Here is a 24422-nt window from a genome sequence, read left to right on the forward strand (position 1 = left end):
TGTTTCACTCTTCAATTGTAATTCAGAATTATCACTCAGTGTACATGGGGTGTGCACTAAACAATAACTATATGCGGCACTGCAGTGGGGTGACTTTGTGGTAATGCTAAATGCTAGTGAGGCATTCTGGAGGAGCAGCCTATGCTAATTAGCAGTGTGCTTCTCCCCAAATGCCTATGGTAAGGCTGCCAAGGGATTTAGAAAATCATTGGATACATCAACAAGTATGGGTAGAATTCATTCAACTGTCAGACCACATTTGTAGAAAAATCAAGAACCATGCAGGTTACATTATTACCAGGCAGAGTGTATTCAGAAAACCTGAATCTCACTCTACAGCTTTATCACTAAGGATGCCCAAGCAGAGACCTATTAGGTAAGTAATGAACCTACACATGTATATAATTACAGAGGTAAACCAAAGGAGCTGGATAATGAATGTGATTAAATGGTTACCTCCTGAAGCCTTCGCTAATTACATCTATACACCACCTGCAGTCACAGGCTGATGAATGATATACCACAGGATGGGGACTGATCTTGAATGTAACTGAATCAGGGGGCTGCTGAAATACTGATTCATGTGTCTGGACACATCCAAGTCTGACGACTAGGCAACCTCTCAGACCATCACTTTGTATGCAGCATTACACAAGATGAAAACAAGTAAACACTGTAGCATTCTAATCCACTGTGCCAAACGCCTATGCTAATAATCTCCAGCAGCTGAAATGACTAGGTCTGAAGAAGAGAATAGGATAGCATTGAGGAATAGGAGGAGGAGAAAGACAACAGGAATATATGAGAGGATAGTGCTTGCAGTATGCCTTTGCATAAATGATAAGGCACCATCTGGCACAAAATTAAAATCATCTAGTAGAAACTTATAAGCCATGGTGTGTCACAAAGTTAGTCCAAATTCAAAGAGAAAAATGTGGTCTGCAATGCCACAGTGATACCATCCCAGTGTATGCTGATATGTGAATGTCCTAGCGCTCTGTGGTATCACTCTTTGTAAGCCTGAGGTTTTACCACAGTAGTGGCAGTCATAATCTGTGCAGGCATTAGTGGCATTCCTTGTGGTATCAGACATTATCACTGTTTATATCTGTGCAGGCACACATGATATAGTAGCACAGATCAGCTCAGACAGAGGCAATGATGTACCACGGCATAAAGAGGTTGTCTACATTATGTGACATGAATGACCACAATAGGTCTTTAAGGGGACATCACATGCAACACCATGGACTATACTTTGCACACACAGAGGATTTTCACATTTCTATGTAAGCATATTCAAATCAGTGAGTACAGTAGGGCTGTGTGTGTCAGAATGTCGTTTGATGTGCATGAGGAAGAATCCCTACTGCAGGGTGGATGGCCATGGAAGATCATGCTAGAAACTCACTGTAAAGCAGCAGGACTCATGTTCATAGTTTTCATATTGGTACTGTGACAGCTCACAGTGACAGTCACTGTGTATCATGGCCATGAACATGCACAGCAATGCCATGTTTGTTATGGGTTTGATGGCTATTGTATTTTCAGGAACTGCGTGTGTTAACTTCAGATAGAGCCATTGTGAATGCAAAATCCATGAGCTTTCTGAGATCACATGTTGACAGTCATGCATTTTCTTATTCATAGCCCCCATATGTTTTGTATTCTGTTTTTCGACACCATCATGCATAATGGCAAGGATATGGCAGGTGCAATAAAGAACATTATATTAGCATAACAACCCTGAACCACTTCTACAGGTACTTACCGGATTGCATCAGCAAATGTCATAGTGTGCACAAGGCATGGAACCTGTGTCCAGCCTGATCATTATGTTCATTACTGCCCGTGTTCACCATCTCATCAGACAAAGCTGGCTGCCTTCTTGCTGTTGTTTAATCCTGTCTGATGGAAAGGCATGAGCTGTTCCTCCCTACCTGTAAGAGTGCTTCAGAGTCAACTGTAGCCAGGTGTACTAGGTATAAATCTTAGCTTTTTCATGAGTATCATTGGAGTTGAAAGATGTGTCAGGAACTACAATGTCCTGGGTGCTTGGTGCTATGCCTGGGAATTATGCACATCATCCTAATTTGCCCCCAATGCTGATGGGACTTGTAAACCTGCCTGGGTACCCAGTCCACTGTAGTCATCTCTTTGGTTGATATAAATAGTTAACTTAGATATTAATAGTTAACTTAAGTAGTACATTTGCCAGAGATTCAGATGGTAGAAGGAAAACATTATAAACTTTTAAGTAAAGTAAAACTACATGACCTGTGTAAGTAGTTATATAATGACTTGTCAAAATGCAGTCCAAACTTTGGTCTGTGTTCATTGTACTGTTCCTGAAGGTCCTGCAAAGCATGCTTAACAAAGATACACATAGTCTATGCATTGACATACTGCAAATGTTATGTGAAATGCATGCTCATGCATCATACCTGTTCTCACAATGTCAGATGCTGCTGCAGGGGTGTCTCGTCCTCATGGGCATCAAGTGTCAAGTAACATAACACAGAATGTGTGGTGCAAAGAGTAACATAATACAGGTTACATAGTGCAAAGCATATTTCAGTTTCTCCATATTAATGGAAATGTAAGTGTGAATAAAAGTCTATGTATATTTGCTATCATCTACATCGATTTGTCTCCAAGTGGAATCATGGCCAGCCATTGAGGCCAGAAATCATTTTGTATCTGCCAGAGGTTGGGGAGGTAGTTGACCACTAGTGACACACCTTGCAATCTCAGTATCTGTGGCATGTTGCCTTACCCAGAAATACAGATGTATAGTACAGGGATAGCAGTCCTATGTTGTGTGACCATGGCTGTGAACTGCATTTACTTAATAGGCGATATAGTCATCCAGATGATCCCTGTGCCAATATTCACTACTCTGTGCCATCAGTGCCATTACATTTTGGCAGAACACCTTAATCTTCACCTTATTTTCTGACACAGATGCCAAACTCTATCAGCTTCCTTGATGAAGAAGTCAAAACAAGTTTGCAGTTGTTAGAAACTTATGTACAACTGATGTTTTGTAGCAATATAAAAAGCAGCCAAGAGGAAAACACAAGCACGTCAACAGAAATTCATAGTCCACAATGCGTGTAGTGAAGGCAGGAAATACAGACTAGTATATCCTGAAATAACACCTCCATACTGTATCTGGCCTGTTGTAGAACTGTCATATGCTCCTGATATGTGTTATATAAAATGTATTTGACACACATAGTCTGCTATCATGTGTACATTTACATACACAAAATATACAATATATATGCAGACCGTCTCAAAAAACTACAGCTTTACTCCATCGCATATCACCTACTCAGGGGCGATCTCTGCCTAACATACAAAGCTATGTCAAACCCAGAGCTGTTGGACATGCTCCACTTAAAGAAATCCCAATCCCTCCAAGCTACACACTCTAGGGACCTTAACCTTGTCACCACAATAAACAGAACATGCTGGAGGGATAGATTCCTCTGCCAGAGACTTCCCATACTCTGGAACAGACTACCTATCTATGTCAAACAGAGCTCCTCATTAGCACTCTTCAAGAAAAATCTTGATGATTGGATGGGAAATGGGAAATTCACCCCGAGGATCACTTCTGTGGCTCTGCTCGACAGGGGCACAGGAAAATAATTTTCTTGGGTGGTGAAAGCCAGGGTACATTTTTTGGCTAGGCATGTATGGGCACTAGGGCTGATAGCCTAGTACCTACCTATGAACCTATGAACCTATGAACAACCAGTCTGTATGTTAGGCATATTTCACATCTGGCATTACACTCTAGTTGCAGCTGTGCTCTTCTATGGAGTTTGAAAGCCTGCATGCAGGTTTCATGCTGCTACTGTTTTGTAGTGCACAACCTGTGTATGAACAAATTACATAATAGTAATAGCACAAAAATGGTTTTACTAAACCACTTCAGTGGTGTACAAGGATAAAGCACTGACTACAGCCCATCTGGCCTGGGCAACAGACGGAGTGGCAAGAAGTGATGGACTTGCCATTTCTAGGGGGGGGGGTGCTTGCTGGTGATGCTCCATAATGGGAAGCCTGGTCCAAAGAGGGGAGCTGCCCTCAGACATGATCAATGAACATAGGGTGGGGAAAGGGAAAGGGAGTAGGGCATATAAAATAAAAAACTCCCACTGAACAGAAACCAAACCAAAGCTAAGATCCTTCACTAGCACTAGAAATACAGGACTAAGCCAAGGAAATGTTAAGAGAATGTCTATCAGGTCTAGCATAGACATGAGGCGCTCGGTGCCAGGCCAGTAAAAATGAGGTCCAAGGGGACAATACAATAGCTTCACATGCAAGGATACAGTTTCGGTAAATGTGTACATGATATACATATTTTAATGAGATAGTCTGTTTACAAATTCCATTCCTGGCTCTGTTACCACTCCCCAGACATAGAAGCAATAACTGAAACCTGGCTTAAAGCACATATATCTGACTCAGAAATCCTTCCACCAGGCTACAACATCCGTTGTAATGATAGGAACCATAAAAAAGGAAAGGGTGTAGCCCTAATCTACAGAGATTCCTTAACAATAAATATACATCCTAATCCAGTCCCCACTTTTGGTTGTAAGGAAATCTTAACGACATCCCTCCATATAAACCCTAACAAACAGCTCTGTATTGTCACCATCTATATTCCCCCTGCCCATAACACCCCCCACATAGAAGACTTCCTAGGATGGATCAATCATTCTATCCCCCAATAAACTATCATTCTAGGTGACACTAACATCAACTGGCATAACATATCCTCCAAATCTCCCAACACTAGCATTAATCTCCATAGTTTCACTCAACTAAGCTTAGAGGCTACACATGCATTAAACACCTGAGCTGAAGCTATATTAGACTGGATCCTAGTATCCTACCCCCACTTCTACACCAATGCTGGTACCCTCTCTAATACTCTAAGTGACCACCTACCTGCACACACCCACAGAACCCATTTACATATCCCCAAACCTCACACATACAAATCCAATAGGAAACTCACCCACTTTAACCAAAATACATTCACGACCACCCTTCAAGCGCAAAATTGGTCCCCACTAAAATCTCTGCCCCTGCATGATGCTGTTCAATATTTTAATAACATCTTTCTTAATATCCTAAATAACCTAGCACCTCTTCATACCAAATGCTCAAAACCTAACCATGCCCCCTGATTGTAAAGCATACCAAACAAACCCTCCTGTTTAGGGACAAAGCCTGGAAAATTTGGAAAAAATGTATGACTCTAGAAAATGAACAAAATTATAAAAAACTTAGAAATGTTGCAAAAAAAAATGATCATAACTAATAAAAAAACTACTTCTCTTCTAAACTCTCCTCCCAAAATACTAAACCCCAAAAATTCAGGAAATCTGTATTCTCCCTTCTTAATCCTGGTAACATTTAAAATCCATCTCCTGCTCCCGACAAAAACCCTTTCCAGATAGCAGAAATATTTAATACACATTTCATTGATGCCATCCAAAAACTAATCAAGCACTCATCCTCAAAAACAACCCACTCTCTTGCAATACTTCAAACCCTGTTTATCCCACAAATAGTATTCTTCCAAATCCAATCTCCTCACTACAACCAGTACCTACATCCCTAATTCAAAAATTACTAACCAAATTAAAGCCCTGCTCACTCTCTGCTGATAACTTACCACCAGAATACTCACAACTAGCTGCCAGAGCTATAGCTTACCCTGTTAGCATTCTTATCAATCGTTTTATCACTAAATTGTATGTGCCCCAACTATGGAAAAAATCCATCATAACCCCACTTCACAAAAGTGGCAATGCTCATGATCTTTCAAACTACTGGCCCATCTCCATTCTCTCCCCACTATCAAAAATCCAAGAAAAATGTATTCAATCCCAAGTCCTAGACCACCTCATCAACAACAACCTCCTAACTCCCACCCAGCATGGCTTCCTGGTCATAGTACAACCACAGCTTTACTATCTTTTACTGATACTGTGAACAAAGCTCTTGATGCTGGCCTATCTACTACAATACTTCTATTGGACCTTTCAAAAGCTTTCGACACAGTCTCACACCCCAAGCTGCTGTAACACTTAAAGAAACTTAGATGCTCTCTAAGTGTAATAACCTGGTTTTCATGTAGATGGCAAAACCAACAATCAGATTACCTAGCTAATGACACAGGTGTCCCACAAGGATCCATTTTAGGACCAATACTCTTCAGTATATTCATTAATGATGTAAATAAAGCCTCTCAACAAAGCACATTAATTCAATATGCAGATGATTCAACTATCATCTCATCCTCCAATAACTTCTCTAACCTCCAGAAAATCACCCATGATGCCTTCTCCTCCATAGAAATCTGGCTAAACAATGCCCAATTAATGCTTAACCCCAAAAAACTAAACTGCTAATATTCTCATCTAAACCTCCAGCTATCAAATATAAGATTTTCTCCCATGACAAAACAGAAATTGATCAGGTACAATATGCAAAACTTCTAGGAATTACTATTGACAACAAACTCTCCTTTGAACAACATATACTCAATACAGTAAAGAAAACCCACTTCAAACTGGGCAAATTATATCGACACAAACTATACCTCAATAGACAAACTAAGATAAAACTAGCTAACACTTCCTTCATTCCAACCCTTATGTATGGGAGCCCCATTTTCACCAACCTCCATGCGTCCCCCAGCAATAAACTACAACAATGCTACTACAAGATAACAAAATACATCTCTAACCTATCTAACCACTCTCACCACTGCTTTGCTATCTCTAACCTGTCTAACCACTCTCACCACTGCAGTGCTATCTCTAACATGTCTAACCACTCTCACTACTGCAATGTTACCTCTAACCTGTCCTGGTTAGACTTTAACCACTATCTGAAATTTACTCAACTAACAATTGCCCATAAACTAATTTTCAAATCCATTAGCTGCCTTGCTCTCACATCCATCTTAAGCATATACACCCCTAATTGAACCCTCCGCTCCTCAGAGAGAACCCTTCTAAATGTAGCTAAACCCAATAAGAGTTCAGGACACTGCCTATACTCCTACAACATAGCCAAACTCTGGAATAGTCTCCCCTCATCTATTACTCAACTGGACTTCCTAAATATATTTAAAATCGCACTAAAAATCTACTTTTTACAAAATCCAAAATGTACATGTGAAATACCATCTAAACCCCCGTAACCCAAAACTCATTCCACCAACAACCTGTATATGCAACTAATTTCAACCATGTACTTTGCCTGTGCACTGCAACATATTTAGCATAATATGTTGTCTTTCTATAGCTAGACCTGCTCCAAATGTTTGCTATAACTGTGGATTTTTTTTCCAAAGGCTTTTATATTAACCATATATTATTCTGTTTGTAATATTTTATTTACCATATTTCATTTGTTATATTTTGTTTACTATATATCTGTGCTTGTTTTACTGTTGGAGCTTTTCTCCCTGGGCCTCCACTGAAAATGGGCTTTCAGACCCAGTCGACTTTCCCGGTTAACAAATGTCAATAAATAAGTAAATAAATTGTGAAACTTCAGAGTCATGATGTGTTTCTAGCATGAACAGTGCCTCACTGCTTATCTTGTGTATATCTACCTGTCTATCTCTCTCTCTTTCTCTCTCTCTCTCTCTGTGTGTATATATATATATATATATATATATATATATATATATATATATATATATATATATATATATATATACACACACACACACACACACACACACACACACACACACATATATATATATATATATATATATATATATATATAAACAGACAGATCATTGTGTTGCTAAGGAGATGCCTCTCTGCGGTGCTTTGCATCCATTTTGGAATCCAGCTTCATGTCTAAAATAAAAATATAGCTATCAGCTCTCATCTAAATACAAATATAAAAGCTACCAAAAACAAGAATTTGTAGGGTCATTGTGACTTTATGTCTAAAAAATATGGATGTTTGTATATATTTGTTTACTTACTTTCTTACTGTCTATCCATTCTCTACAGGACAAGAGCAAATCACAATGCCAGCATTATTGAGGCGAACATCTGGAAATTTTATGATGCATTACCCGAGTATCTCATCTGTGTGTCATTTAAATGGCTGGGGAGTAGCATTCTATGTGTGTAGCATAGGACCATCATACTCTGCTGTGAGCAATGCAGCCCTTTAGGCAGTTCCACCATCCCGTCTGGAGCAGACTGTTCCCACTAGGTGTCCCTGCACTCCCATAAAGATTCATTAGTGGAAGATACATCCAGTAACATGCTGCATCAACCTTCCCCTTGGAGAGGTAAGAAGGAAATATCTATTCTTTCCTCACCCCTCCCTGGCTGAGTTTTTATTGCCCAAGGTACTATTTCAACCTACACCCCCTTGTCTGCAGCCAGGGCTCCATCTTATTATGTCATAAAACCAGCTTATTTCTGTGGAAAAGTGATATATTTATTCCTTTTAAATGTTGTCTCATAAAAAGTGACCTAAAATGGTTTATTTTCATTAAAATTTAAGATATGGATGATGCTTTGTCTTCAGATCTAGGAGTACAAGCATGGGTTATTTTATAAGAAATTGTCAAAATGCGATTTCTTGAACTTTTTTTGAAAATAGACCAAACCAGTTTTCAAACACTGTCATTTGCATGCAGGTAATATATATATATATATATATATATATATATATATATATATATATATGTATATATATATGTATATATATATATATATATATATATATATATATATATATATATATATAAATAAAAAATCTCTAACGAAGAAAAGAAAAAGGATACTTAAGTATTATCGCAACCAGATTTCCAAGGGGCAGAAGTTTCTAATGTTTTTGCTTTCTCTGTAGTATTTTAGGCTGTTTACTTTAGAATTTGTACTCACAGGTTCATAAGTGTCTACTAGTCTAATGGCCCTGGAGCGTTTATAAGCCTAGCCCATAGGATTACCCTGGCATTGTGCCACCCAACCTTAGTTCCCAGTGCCTCTGTCAAGTAAAGCCACTGGAGTGATCTCCAGGGTGAATTTTCTATTACCCATCCACTCATCAAGATTTCTCTTGAAGAGTGCCAGTGAGGTGCTCCGTTTGACATGTATAAGAAGTCTATTCTATAGCATGGGCAGTCTCTGGGTTATGAACCTGTCCCTCCATCTTGTTCTGTTGATTGTGGTAATGAGGTTGAGGTCTCTGGAGCATGTAGTGCGTAGGGATTGGGATTTCTTTAGATGTAGCATTTCTAACAGAGCTGGTCAGACATGGCTTTGTAAGTCAAGCAGAGATAGCCTCCAAGTAGGCGATATGAGATAGAGAATAGTTGGAAATTTTTGAGTGTCTCCATATAGGACAAGTGTTTAAGGCCTAAGATCCTCTTTGTGAGGTATTTTTGTGGCCTCTCCAGTTTTTGTAGGTGTCTAGTGAGGTACACGCCAAATGGGGCATTGTACTCAATGATTGGCCTAATAAGGGAAGAGTAGAGGGAGATAATTACCTCTTTCTTCCTGGATGCAAAACCCTTAATAATGAGATGTGCCACATAGAAGGACTTTCTGACCACAGTGGCAATGTGGTGGTCAAAAGAGAGGTTGCTGTCAACCTGTGTTCCCAGATTTCTTATGATGTCTTCTGTATTCAGTGGACTACCATCGATGTGGTAATTCATGGGAACTGGGTTTTTCCCAAAGGGGATGAGGACACACTTTTTGGAATTGAGATTAAGGCCATGGTTTTGACACCAGTCATTGGTCTCAGTGAGGCCTTTCTGTAGGATGTCAACATCACTTGGGGAGTTAATTACGGCTCTCAACTTGCAGTCGCAGGCAGAGTCCCTTCATGTTGGCCTGGACTTCAGAAAGTAGATACCAAACAGGAGAGGACCCAGGACCAAACCCTGTGGGACTCCATTCATGACTAGTCGACAGTCTGACTTGGAGTCAGCTACTTTCACAATGTGGGTTCTATCTGTGACCCAGTTTGCAACCTACCTAGTGATATAGGGTAGATGCCTCGCTTAGTGAATTTTTCTATGATTCCTGAGTGGGGAATGGTATCAAAGGCCTTGGCCAGATCAAGGTAGGCTGTATGAACCACCTTGTCTTCAAGCACAGCTCTGGTGACTGACTCAAAGCAGTCAACTAGGTTGAGCAGGCATGATCTACCCTTCATAAAATCAAACTGTGTTGGATCCAGAGTTTGGAGGTTCCCTATATCTTTGTTTATTAGGTCCATGATGATGCGTTCCATAGCTTTGCATATCAGAATTGTCAGGCTAATGGGGCGATAGTTCCCAGGGTCTGTAGTTGCTCTTCCTTTGTGGACAGGGATGACTGTAGCAGTGCGCCATTCGGTAGGGACAAAGCCTGAGGTGAGGCTGTGATTGAACAGGGCACACAGGCGAGGTGCCAGTTCACTCTGTAGTTCATGTAGAACACACCCAGGATATTGTCAGGTCCCATAGAAGCTGTATTCTTGGCCTTGGACAGTGCTGTTTTAACCTGTGCAGCAGTAATACTGGATGCCTGGCAATCTACTAGTGTTGTGATTGGTTCTTTGGTGGGGGAAAGTTGGCACTGAATCTGTCAGTCAGTATATTGGGAATATCTGTTGGCTCGGTATAGGAGGTGCCATTGTGAAACACCTCTGAGCAAATCTGGGTATTGCTGTGGAGATTTTTTACATAACTATAGAAGGCCTTTTGGTTGTCTTTACTATCTGCTGCAATTCTGTTTTCATAGCTAGCTTTAGAGGATTTGATGAGGGATCTCATCTTTTTGTTGAGGCTGATAAGGGAGTTTTTCCAGTTTTGGGACTTCACCTTATCTCACATCAGTTTCCTCCTTCTGTTGTAGAGTTTGTTTATGGCAGGGGACCACCAGATTGGCTTCCTTTTTTTGGAGGAGAGCTTCTTGTTTCTATTGGGTATGGTGAGATCCATGCATTTGTGTACGTGTTCATACAGGGCATTAGTGTAGGATTTGGCGGTCATGCAGCCATTCTCCAATTGCATGGGTGCCGTGAAGTAGGAGCCCAAAGTTAGCTTTGGAGAAATTTTTCATGGTGGTTACCTTTGTGGGGGTGTAGTGGGAGGGATGTGTTTTTCCAAGGTGATTAGTTTGTGGTTGGATCTAACCAGGGAGGAGATGACAATTGGTACAGAGCAACGGTCACCCATGTTAGTAATGACCAGGTCAAGGATGTTCCTACCTCTAGTGGGGGTAAGAATGAGCTGGTCCAGGGCATTGGAATTAATTAATTCAAGGAAACGTTGGGCAAGTGTATTGGTACATGAGTAGTTTTCCCAGTTAATGGAGGGGTAGTTGAAGTCACCCAGTATGAGAGTGTTAGGTTGGACCGTAATATTCTCCAGGGTGCTTAGGAACATGGAGTGTGAGTCTCGGGTCAAGGTTGGGGACCTATAGCAGACTACAACCTGAATCGCTGTCTTACCCAATGGTAGCTGCACCTGAAGTGTCTCTGATGCGTTATGTTGGGCTACCAGTCTGGAGGTGTGTGCATCCTTTATGAATATGGAAACACCACTGCCTTTGGAGCTTCGGTCCAAGTTCTGGGGTCAAAAGGTATGGAATGAGTTATAGCCTGGTAGTGGAGGGATGCTATCTGCTGCCTTGAACCAGGTATCTGTTACAGCACAAATGTCGATGTTCTCCATTTTAAGGAGTGCTTTGAGTGAGTGCATTTTGAGATTTAGACTTCTAGTATTGAGCAGCATTACCCTCAGATTGCATTTGTTTGTAACTGTTATGGTGGTAATTTGGTCTTTGGAACACTGCCTAAAAAAGGCACTATAGGGATGGCAAGAGCCTTGGCCAGTATCCGGAAGCCCAGGGGTGACAGAAGCAGGCCATCTCTGGCAAAGCATCTAGGTCTGTCAATCATGTCATCCCAGGCAGACAGATACTGGATCCCCTTAGAATGACACCAGAAACTTAGCCAGTTGTTGAAATCAGTCATTTTCTGCTTGTACTGTGGTATCATTCTGGGTGATGGTAGGAGGCTGCTCAGGGCTAGGGTCATACCCATCTGGGCTACAAAATTACATTTGAATACTGAAAGATTTCTGATGAAGTTCGAATAATAAAGAATGAAAGAGCTCAAATCGGAAATTTGTTTCTCTAGTTCTTTTTCCTTCCTTCGTTAGAGGTTTTTTATTTTATATAGTGTTTAGTAGTACGTCTTGGATAGTTTTTTTTTTTTTTTTATCTCGGAGCTGAAGTAGATAACTAGCAGGGTTTGGAGGGTGCAAGAGGACCTGCCCTACTGCAGAAATGCTGTTGTATACTGCTTATATCTTAAACAAAACAGATATTGGCATTAGGAAGTGCCCTCATTTCTATTTATCAATCTATCTATTGATATAGATATAGGGGTCTACTTTAGATGGCTGAAAGACTATAAAGTGAAATGTTATTTTGCCCAGACTAAAGCCACATAGTTTTTCCCAGTGCAAGTAAACAATCACACAAACCATACTGATTTTAATACACATTTTGCCTCCAGTGCATTAGGAACCTAAATATTGTCCCTGCCTCTCATAAGATAAGGTTATCAGAGCATTATATTTAAAATAAACCTTCCAAAGGATTGTTTGAGGGTGTTCTTTAATGCTTTAATGTCACCCAACTTTAAACCTTTCCTAAAGGAAAGACGGAATAGTTGACATTCTGATTTCTAACCCTCATCATGCCTCACAGGGTTTTTTAAGTATTTTTTTTAATTATTTGTTATAATTTCAATGAAAAAGTATAGTTTGTTACAAAATATATATGCTCTCTTCCTTCAATGTTATCATGCACTGTCTTATGAACTTTTCTGGTAGGACGTATACCTCTCAGCAGTTTTCTTTTGCTACTTTCAGCATTTTTTTACTGCAGACCCCTTGAGAATGTCTGTAATAACTGGATATTGATTATCATAAGAAATTATCGTTCTTGCCCTCGAAAACTCACTACAATGAAGACATTGCTCCAATGAGGAGAACAGGGATTTCTGGCATTGAAAAAAGTATTACTGGATGTTCTTTTCCAGCACAGTGTACTTGTAATATACTATCCACTTGTATTTTTTTCAGCATAGTGGACTTCTAATGTTGTAGTCACTCCCCCTCAGTCTATGTAATATCTAAAATTGTACATTATAAACCAATAAAATGTTCTTTCTTCACTGGAATTGTTATGATGTAAAAGGTATGACAATTATACATAGGGATTTATGCAATTAAAACAGGTCATCTGTGTATCAGACAATTTGTAAATTATGTGCTATACATAAAATGTATTTAGTTATTTCTATTTGTTGACAGATGTTGAGTACTGACCCAAGATAGCTTTTTTCAGACATGCAGTAGACAATGAAGGCTGAGGGAATTAAACTTTGAACCAGAGGAAACATCTTGATAACAGGTTATAGCTTCAATTCTCAGCACTAGCTGCCCCCCCCAAAAAAAAAGATATATGATAGAGACTACAGCACCAATGGCAATGCCCCTGTTCAATAAATAGTATTTATTCTCAGATTTAAGAGTATTATACCTTAAACAAAAATATAGTAATAACAACAACAACAGCAAAAGCCTGAGGGCCTTTCCCAAAACCAGAGCATGCACCTTTAGTCCCATTTCTCAAGGAATAATAGACTAATGTATAAATATTTAACTTCTAATGAGATACAAACATTTTCATCAGACCACTTGGTGTGGCACAGTGTTAAAGTGGATAGTGTTATTGCCTCACAGAAAGAGGTTATCTATTTGGATTCTCAGCTGGGATTCCTCCTGTGTGGAGTTTGCCCATTCTCACTGTGTTTGCTTGAGTTTCCTCTGGATGCTCCTGTTTCCTCCCACATTCCAAAGTCATGCTGTAGGTGGATTGGACTCTCTAAATCGGCTATAGATGGAAGTACAGCTGTGGCAAGGCTAGCCACCTGGTGCTGTAAACCTTGGATATAGATGATTATTACTATTGAAGTGACACTCCAACCCCATGCAAAAAATGGGAAAAAAGGGGTTGTGGATTAATGGATGGATTTAACTTTGATTGTCTTTTGCCATGGCTGTGGAGCCTCCAACATATGAAACAGTATGTGAGACATATTTTTTCAAGAAATGATTGAAAAATATCTTAATCTTCTCTTGATATCCTTAGTCTGTGGGTTATTGGTCTTCAGAATGCAAAACAGTGGAGCCTTCCAAAAGGCTGCCTTTAATACATCAATCAATTAACACTAATTAGAACATTTAAAAGGTCTGTTTCACTAATTAAAACAAGCATAGTAAACTGCAACCTATAAAAACAGTATGTAAAGACTAAAACAACCACCAGGGCTAGTCAATACAAAACATGCTTGATTCTATATTATAACAATAAAATATTTAGAAGTTAGAATCCATCACAGTATAAGTAACAACACTGATGTGAAGGTGAAAACTGTGTTAGTTACTTTTTCAATATTAATGTGCAAAATTAATACAAGTCATCCCCTATGTACAAAACCATCCCCCTTTTTCAACAAATCTCTACTGTTTAATCAGTGAAACAGCCCTTTTAAATGTTCTAATTAGTGTTAATTGATTGATGTATTAATGGCAGCCTTTTGGAAGGCTCCACTCTTTTGCATTCTGAAGAAGTTGAGTATTCACTTGCTGAAAAGTGCATGATACTGAACGCACTTCAAGTCTATCAGTAAATAAAAGGAAAAATATTCCAGCACCTTGTGGAGAGCGTCTTGAATCCAACCAGTGAGTTTTTGGTTTCTTTTTCGTTCATCGGAGGTTTGTCTTTTGTGCCGAATGAACCAGGAAGCTCTCCAGTGAACATTGGTAACTCTCAAGAGAATGAGGGGAACCTCACTATGCTCAATGAGCTTTTAACCCAGAAAGTGGACCGGTTGTCGCAGCAGGTCAGCTCTACAACCCGCTTCCACGAAGAATTACAAGAGAGAGAGAACAGGACCTGTGGAAGTATCACGGGTACGCAGAGAGTACAGAACAGTGGAGTTAGGAGTAGTTCCTGTCAACCGGGAGGTAGTACCACTACAACAGGAAGTAACAACAGAAGCGAGCAGTGCCTGGATGAACAGCAACACGACCGTGGTATTGGTGAAACAACAGGAACTGGACACCAAGGGTCCGGAGCCATTCAAGCCCATAGAAACATCGGGGCGACTCCAGCTCTGGATGTATGGGTACACAGAGAATTCGTTTTTAACAACGGAGGAGCGTTACCTCACTTGGCAGACCGTGAGGAGGTAAGCCATGACTTAACAACTAGGCTGACTATTTTTGACAACAAACTTTTTAAAGTACGGAAGTTGCAACTGGAGGTTGCTTACTTCCGTGAATGTATCAAACTGAAAATAGTGCCAAAGGGACTGCGATAATGGCAATTCCCTGCAGGACTAGTGGAAGGTTCCTCCTTCCACAAGGCGTTGTTGTCACTGTTTGATAGACATGGGTTGGAACTGTTAGGGTTGCTTTGTGAACAATACCAACTTTTAATAGATGTTCTACTCAGAGAAATTGATGAACTGGACAATGGCATCAAAAATGACATTAATTATGGGAGATACCATTTCGAATATGAGAGGTGCTTCTTGAGCATCGATGAACACCTGAGTAGATTGAATCTAACAAAAAACAAAAAAATCACTAGAGACCTTAATGATTATAGACTTGGTAAAGCATACCCAAAACCACCTGTGTATACCAACAGTAAGACCTTAATCACGGGGGACCCAGGGGCAAATATAGATGTCGCTGGTGTTCTGGAGGGAGAACAAAGGTATCAAAATGGGGACCAATGGGATGAAGACATGGAGCTCAACAGTCAAGATACTAGAGCTGAGACCAGGAGAAGTGAAAGGATAGCGAACCAAAATCAAAATAAAAATAATAATAAAAACAAAAACAACAACATAGGTACTAATAACAACAATGGGGCCAACATGAACAGTAACAACCAGGGTGAAAATTTTCGACCAGGAGCCTCCCACATTCGTGGGCAGAACAACAACAAAAGGAGGGGGGCCAGGAGGAAGAGGTGGTAATTCCAACACAAAATGAGGACCCCCCCGGAACTTTTTGACCAGGGCTGTAGGATACTATTGAATAAGAGTGGTGACTTTAAGGTGTTCAATTACACCCACTACAACATTAGTAGTGAGACGGTCGATCTTTTATCCAGAGGACATACTTTTGTACCTTCCTGCCACTTTGACCTGGCTAGTACTTTAATAGACTTGAAACTGTTCACGAGGAAACTCAACTTGCTGCACCTTATGGGCAACGATTTAAACAGGAAGTCTCAGTTTTATGTATCCAGCGTTTTTAACCCTCCATTACACCCCACGCTGGTAATCTTTGAGAGAGCAATGGAACTAGATTTGAGGAACTTGAAGAGACAAAATCCAAAACATGGTTACATTAACCACAACATATCAACGGAAGAAAGAACTGAATTACAGTTCCTTAGGGAGGCCCCTGTCCGCTTAATGAAGCCGGACAAGGGGGGTGGCATTACCATCATGACTAGTGAAGACTACAGTGCAAGAATGTACCAAATTCTTAATGGTGAAGCTTATTCGAAATCATCCATCAGTGAGATGAATACAGCACATAACAGAATTAAAAGCTTCATAGAAGAGTTATACATTGAAGCACGTATTGATAGAGAAACATATAGTTACATGCAACAAATCACACCTAGAACACCTTTATTGTTTGGAATCCCCAAAATCCATAAGAACATTAACGATCCACCAATGAGACCCTTGGTGGACGGGAGAAACAGTATCACATATACCTGTGCCAAGGTTTTGGATAGTATTTTACAGAAATATGTGGTAATGGAAAAGCAAATCACTAAAGACTCCTGGTCTTTTTTTAAGTTCTATTAATTCTTTGGGGTTCCACCCTAATTGCTTCTTTGTAACTATCGACGTGAAAGACCTTTACTCTTCTATTCCCCACAATATAGCAGAAGATTGGGTACCAGCTATGTTAAGGTCACTGGGAGCAACTAGTGAAGAAAGTCAATTGGTAGGAGAGTTAATTGATGTGGTCCTGTCATACAATTTTATCAAATTTGAGAAGGAATTATACCATCAAAAATTGGGATAGCCATGGGTTCCCCTTGTGGGGCGAGCATAGCTAATTTAGTCATGGCATCTTGGGAGAGATCCTATTTACTAAATGAAGGAGACCACAATTCAAAGCTCCTCTTCTACACTCGATTCCTAGACGATATGTTTGTGATGTTTGATGGAACAAACACTGAGATCGAAGAGTTCATTAGGTACCTCAATAATTCTACGGACTTCCTTTCCTTCACATTTCACTTCAATAAGGATAGAATAGACTATTTAGATGTCGACCTTAGGAAAGATTATAATAAGAAAACCTGGGTATCTAAGATACATCGGAAGGCGACATACTCTAATTCCTTCCTCCATTTTTCTAGCTGCCACCCTAAACATCAAAAGAAATCTGTTGTAAAAGGTCAGTTAGTAAGGGCAGCTAGAATGATAACGTATGATGAGGAATTTGTTAGTGAATGTGAAACCTTATTTCAGTTCTTTTCGAGGAGGGGTTACCCTCATGACTTCCTCACTGAGATTTTCGAGGAAGTTAAAACAAAAAGAACCTTGAAGGTATATGTACCACTGTTAAATGAGAGGTGTTCGACCCAGAGGGTTACAGTGGTTAATGAAGGGAGAGAAAGGAATGAGGTGAACTACATGGCTAGTTTTACTTGCACATTCAACATAGATTCCAACGCTATCTTTAATATCATTCTAAAAAATTGGGACTTCCTGGCTAATGATGATGAATTGAGGCACAAACTCCCAATTAAACCAAAGATAGTATACAAAAGGGGCAGCAACTTGAAAGAACTCCTCGAGAGTAGTAAACAGGGATTTTCAACTAGGAAAGGTATGACTAAATGTAACATGTGCAAGTACTGTAAGTTTATTGATGAAGGCTGTAATTTTGAAATAGGTGAGTGGAAGTTTAAAACAAACTATAAACTCAATTGCAACAGTAAACAGGTAGTGTACTTAGCCAAGTGTTGTCACTGCCCGGTCTTCTATATAGGGAAGACGGACAGAAGGTTAAACGAGAGGATCTACGAACACCTATACAGTATTAGGTGTAATAAACTGTCCAACGCTTTGGCAAGGCACGTTAACGAACACCCAGGACACGAGTTTAAATTCAGGGCCATTGATCAACAGGTCAGTGATGGAAGGGGTGGTCATGACTCACTTAAACTCGAAAGGAAAGAGCTCCTTTGGCAATTGAGGGTTAATTCTAACCAGAGACCTGGCATAAATGAAATGTGCTCAATTCAGTGTATACTGAGGTTAAAGAACTTAGAGAGGTAGTAAACTCACCCCCCACCCCTTGTCAAGCCTATTAATAGGTGGATGCTTTATATACATTTAGGCACTTACAAGACTAAATATCAGCACACATTACAACTTGTACATTTTGTATTGGATGCATAATTACGTGCAAACTAAGTAGGAAGTAGACCTATTTGCAGCAAGACACATTAATTCTTCTTTTAAGTTTATTTTTATTTTCATTTTAGTTGCATGGTACTTCCTATTATTATTATTGTGTGTTTTAACTTCTTAAAGTTGTTTCAGAAAAACCCTGCAATTTTTAGAACTTTCTAAAGTTGCTTAACCTCCAAACAGTAGAGATTTGTTGAAAAGGGGATGGTTTTGTACATAGGGATGACTTGTATTAATTTTGCACATTAATATTGAAAAAGTAACAAACACAGTTTTCACCTTCACATCAGTGTTGTTACTTATACTGTGATGGAGTCTAACTTCTAAATATTTTATTGTTATAATATAGAATCAAGCATGTTTTGTATTGACTAGCCCTGGTGGTTGTTTTAGTCTTTACATACTGTTTTTATAGGTTGCAGTTTACTATGCTTGTTTTAATTAGTGAAACAGACCTTTTAAATGTTCTAATTAGTGTTAATTGATTGATGTATTAAAGGCAGCCTTTTGGAAGGCTCCACTGTTTTGCATTCTGAAGAAGTTGAGTATTCACTTGCTGAAAAGTGCATGATACTGAACGCACTTCAAGTCTATCAGTAAATAAAAGGAAAAATATTCCAGCATCTTGTGGAGAACGTCTTGAATCCAACCAGTGAGTTTTTGGTTTCTTTTTCGTTCATTTCTGTTTCTTGTAACTTTAACCATTGTGCATTATATTGCCTAACTGTACTACTCATGAACATTTTATACACCACTATGTCATTAAAAGAACTTACTCCTATATAAATAATGCAGGGTTTGATTCATTCCCCCTCAATTTGCCTACTTTGAGTAAGATACCTAACAAAAGTACTGCCAGTTCACCAGTAAAAAGGAATAGTTGTGTTTAGAGGACTTATCTGGATAACAACTAGATAAACAAATATTGTGCATTACCAGAATCATTTGCCTCCATTGTATGCTGTGCAATTTTTTATGTTTGTTTCTCAACTTCTTTAGAGACAGTCATTTTGTTTACTATGATTATAATTAAAATTATTGAATCTTTTGCTATATGTGCTGTACAAATACTTTTCTAATCTCATTAGTATAAACATTTTCAAAAGCATTTATTCTACTGTCATACAGGCTTGCTTGAATGGCACCAAAGTAACCTTATGGTACCCTTTATGACAGCATTCAAAGGGAGCATGATCATTTATACAGTCTTTCAGTCTTTATATTTCGAAGGAAAAAGGAAACTAATGAATTTAAAGTATGTCACAAACAGTAGAGGCCCCAAGACCAATCCTTGGGGTACACCACTTGTTATGAGTCTACTAATAGAGGTCGCTTCCCCTATTTTGACTGAGTGGGTTGTATCAGCAAGCCATTTAGCTACCCATCTGGTAACATACAGGTTGATGCCTAGCTGGAAGAGTTTATCTATTATGCCTGAGTGAGGAATAGGGTTGACGGCTTTGGCTAGGTCAAGGTAGGTGGTGTGCATTGTCTTCCCCTTGTCCATGGCTTTGGTGACTGTTTAGAAGAAGTCGGCCAAGTTTAACAGGCATGATCTCCCTTTGACAAAAATAAACTGTATGGGGTCAAGCATTTGGAGGTTGCCAATGTCCTTGTTTTTAAGGTCCATGATAATGCTTTCCATGGCCTTGCAGATCAGGCTAGTTAGGGTGATGGGCCTATAATGGCCTGAGTCAGTGGACACTCCACCTTTGTGTAGAGGGATAACAGTGGCTGTCCTCCATTCAGCTAGAATGAAGCCAGTGCTCAGGCTTTGGTTGAATAGGGTGCCTAATGGAGCTGAGAGCTCATGCCTGAATTCATGTAGGACACAACCAGGGATGTTATAGGGTCCCATGGAGACTGTACTTTATACCTTTGAGAGGGCATTAAAGACCTGCTCCCTGGTGATGAGGGGAGGGGGGCATGTGCTGGGGATTTCCTGGTTTACTGATGGGGGGACAGGGGCTGACATTTTCACTGTGCCTGCCTGCCATCAGGTTTGCTATATCTATGGCATTTGTTTATGTGGTGTTAGTGGCCACCAGTTCAGAGCAGATTTTGGTGTTACCTTTAAGATTGTGGACATATGTGAAGAAGGCCCTTGTTATTGCCCTTAGTGGATGTGGCCAATTTAGACTCAAAGTTAGCCTTAGAGGACTTCACCAGTGACCGTATTTGCTTGTTCAGACAAAGAAGAGGTTGCTTCCAACTTAACACCTGCTCCTTCTTGGTCCTGGACAGCAATTTGTTCCTTTTATTAAAGAGTTTGTTTATTGCTGCTGTCCACCAGACAGCTTTACTCTTCCATGGGGAAGATGATTTGGTCCTGTCAGGTAATTCTGAGTCCATACAGCTATGTAGATGCTCATAAAGCTTTTTGGTGTAGGCTTGGATGTTAGTGCTAGTTCCAACTGAATAGTGGCTGTGAAGCTGCTTATACCTGCTCTGAGGAGATTGTAGTCAGCTTTAGAAAAGTGTTTTTATTTGACCCTGACAAGGGGGAGGGGTTCAGGGGAGATGGTGACTTCAAAAGTGATCACTTTATGGTCGGATCTTACCAAAGAGGATGACCCTGTAGGGGTGCTACAGTGGCTACTAATGTTGGTTAAGACCACGTCCAGGATATTTTCACCTCTCATAGAGGTGTCTACCAGCTTATCCAATGCATTGAATTGATGAAGTCGAGGAATCTCTGGGTGTTCATCTTTGGGCTGGAATAGGTCTTCCACTCTATAGTTGAGTAGTTGAAGTCACTCAGGATCAGGGTATAGGGTGAATCCTGATGAATTAAAGTAAGCCCAGATAGGTGGAGTGGGCATCCTGAGTCATGGTTGGGGTTCTGTAGGTAGCTATGATTTGAATAGGTGTTTTGTCAACAGTTAACTGCACTGTGTGTCATAGCATTTCACCAGCCTGGAGGTGTGGATTTCTTTGATAAATATTAAAACTCTACCTTCTTTGTCTTTGTAGCCTTCTGTTTGGGGTCTGAAAGTATGGTAGGATGAGTAACCTGGTACGGTTGGGGTGCTCTCCACAGCTTTGAACCAGGTTTCCGTGACTGCACAAATGTCAGCATCCTCCAGGGCAAGGAATGCTTGCAATGAGTGCCATTTCATGCTAAGACTCCTAGCATTTAGCAGCATGACTTTTAAATTTCATTTAGAAGGATTTTTCAGGTTGGTAATTTTGTGCTCATGACTTTGCCTCAAAAAGGCACTGGGAGGGCCAAGAGCCTTTGCCAGAAGCCTGAAGCCCAGGGGAGACAGATGAAGGCCATCTCTGCCAAAGCATCGTGGTCTGTCAATCATGTTCTCGAGGCTGTCAGGTACTGGATCCCCTTGGAATGACACCAGAAACTAAGCCAATTGTTAAAGTCAATAATTTTCTGTTTGTACTGAGGCATCATTCTGGGTGATGGTAACATGCTGCTTAAGGTTTGGGACATACCTGCCTGGGACACATATTCAGTGAGCTCAGTCATGTCTCTCTTCATATAGTCCAGAGAGGTATGTCTCAAGTCATTCACAGCAACATGGACTATGACAGAGTCATAACAGTACCTGTTATTAATAGATCTGAGTGTGTATGTGATATGGCAGATTCTAACACCTGACAAGCAACTTATTGTGACTTTCTCCTTGTCTAGCCTGGTGAGGGACACATCTGTGTGTTTCATGATAGAGTCTCCTATGACTAGTATGTTGGGTTTGTGGCTGGGTCTTAGAGGCTGTGAGACACAGATGTGTGTACTATGTGTGATGCTTGGTGCTGTGGGTTGTGATGTGCTTGTGTGGTTTTGCTTCAGAGGTCTCTTTTGTTTAGGTATGTTTTTGTTCAGAACCCCCACATATGTAGGAGTATGTTGTACAGATGTGGGTGGTGTTAGATGTGTAATGTTTGTAGTATTTATGCAGACAACCTTCTCAGTGCCAGATGTGCTGGCTTGTCACTGAAACAGCAAAGAATCTAGGTTTTTAATGCAATTGCATCTCTCACGTATTGTGTTCCTAGATGGTAGTAGTTAAGGGTCGTCTGTGTACATAAGACAGTTTCTACATTGTCTCAGGATGCCCATATCAGCCAGACTAGCAGGAAAAACCATGGGAAATTGTCCATTCATGGATATCAGAATCTGTGGAAGAGAGGTCAGGTAGAGTAGGTACTATCTGAGGAGAGTACCTATAGGTGTGAGTAGGGCTGGATAAAATCAATACAGTAGCTGCAGACAAGGGCCTCACTTGTACAGGAGTGCTTTTAGGGAAAAATGCAACTGAGATACCTAGCAAAGGGCTAAAACAGTGCAAACCCATGCAAATGATGGGCTTAAATACTACAAAACTACAAAAATGAAAATAAAATAGAAACATTGGAATTGATCAATCATCCCTTGTCCCTATGCTCTTGGCTCAACACCCTGTGCAAGACCAGTGCCAACCAGTTCACTTACTCCCACTAAGTGCAAGCAGGCTCCAGCCAGCACAAGATGGTGTAGCAGGAAACACAGGAGTCACACAAACAGATCTGGATACAGCAAAACCTGTAACCAGACTATGCTAAAGATATTTAAACTCTGTTTAGGTAGATTTAGCACAGGAGAACAGAAACACACTTGAATATAACAGTAGCAAACAAGACCAAACTGATTTAAACAAATTAACCAATTAACCAATAAAAAAGCTCAAAAATGAGCCCTGTTCCAGCAGTCTTCAATAAGACTAGTTCTAACTGTACACTCCTGCCACTAGGGTGCAGGGGAACCCTCTCCAAAAAAGATGGCCTGGATTAGCGCTTAAGTTATACAAACAGAGCTATATTCAGCAGGTCTGCATCTAGTCTGTGCTACAGCAAACAAGGCACATCACTTTCAGAAAGAAACAGTTCAAATAAGCAGGCGCAATAAGCCTTCAACCAGAAATTCCCAGGTCAGAAGGGCAGAATCTACCTTCTCCCCCCACAAAAGTTAGATCACAAACCTTCTTAATGTAAAATAACTGGCCTGAAACCCAAGTGCTTAAACCAGAACTAAGACACTTTTAGAATAACAGACACTAAGCCTTCAAACAGCAATTCCCAACTTAGAAGGATGCAAGCTACCTCTCCTGCCACAAGAGTGTAAACCACAAACCTTCTTAATGTAAAACAACTGGCCTGAAGCACAAGTGCTTAAACCAAAAGGCTTAGAATAACATTTACAATTTAATCAGGCTACTAACAAGTAGTAATAAATGCAGCAGAATAAATGCAATTGAGTACTTTTAAGAACAAGCAGCCAAAGTAAAATAAAGTAATAAAGTAGGAAGAAACACAAATACAGTAAAAGCAGATGAATAAAGTGCAAAAATGTTTTTTAGGTTAAGTGGTAAGGGATAAAACAGGATAATTCAAGGTTGAGAAACAAAGGGAGTGGGCCTTCCCAAATGAGCTCTCTCTACTCGGTAGAATGAGCTGATGAGATGGGATTGGGAGGAGTGTCCAAAATGAGATTTATAGTAGGAGCAAGAAACTCAAAACCCACCAAATTTAAGAACACAGCAAGGACTGGGTGGGTTGGAGAAGAATGCAGTCAGAGATGAGTGATATTCGGAGCAATGCAAACCACACAAACACTTCAGCTAAATACAGATATTACTAAATAAAAGATCAATGCTATTTCTCAGCACCCACCCACTTCAGCTAAGTTCTTTTTGAAAAAAAAGAGGGAAAATTAGTTCTACAGGTACAATTAAATTTGATAATGGCTTGCAAGTTATTAAACTAGACTGTTATCAGAACTTTGTTAAGTAAGATTCATGTTAAAAATCACTTTGCATTGT

This window comes from Protopterus annectens, chromosome 15.part0 (assembly GCF_019279795.1).
Source record: "Protopterus annectens isolate FY-2018-M chromosome 15.part0, PAN1.0, whole genome shotgun sequence".
NCBI lineage: Eukaryota > Metazoa > Chordata > Ceratodontiformes > Protopteridae > Protopterus > Protopterus annectens.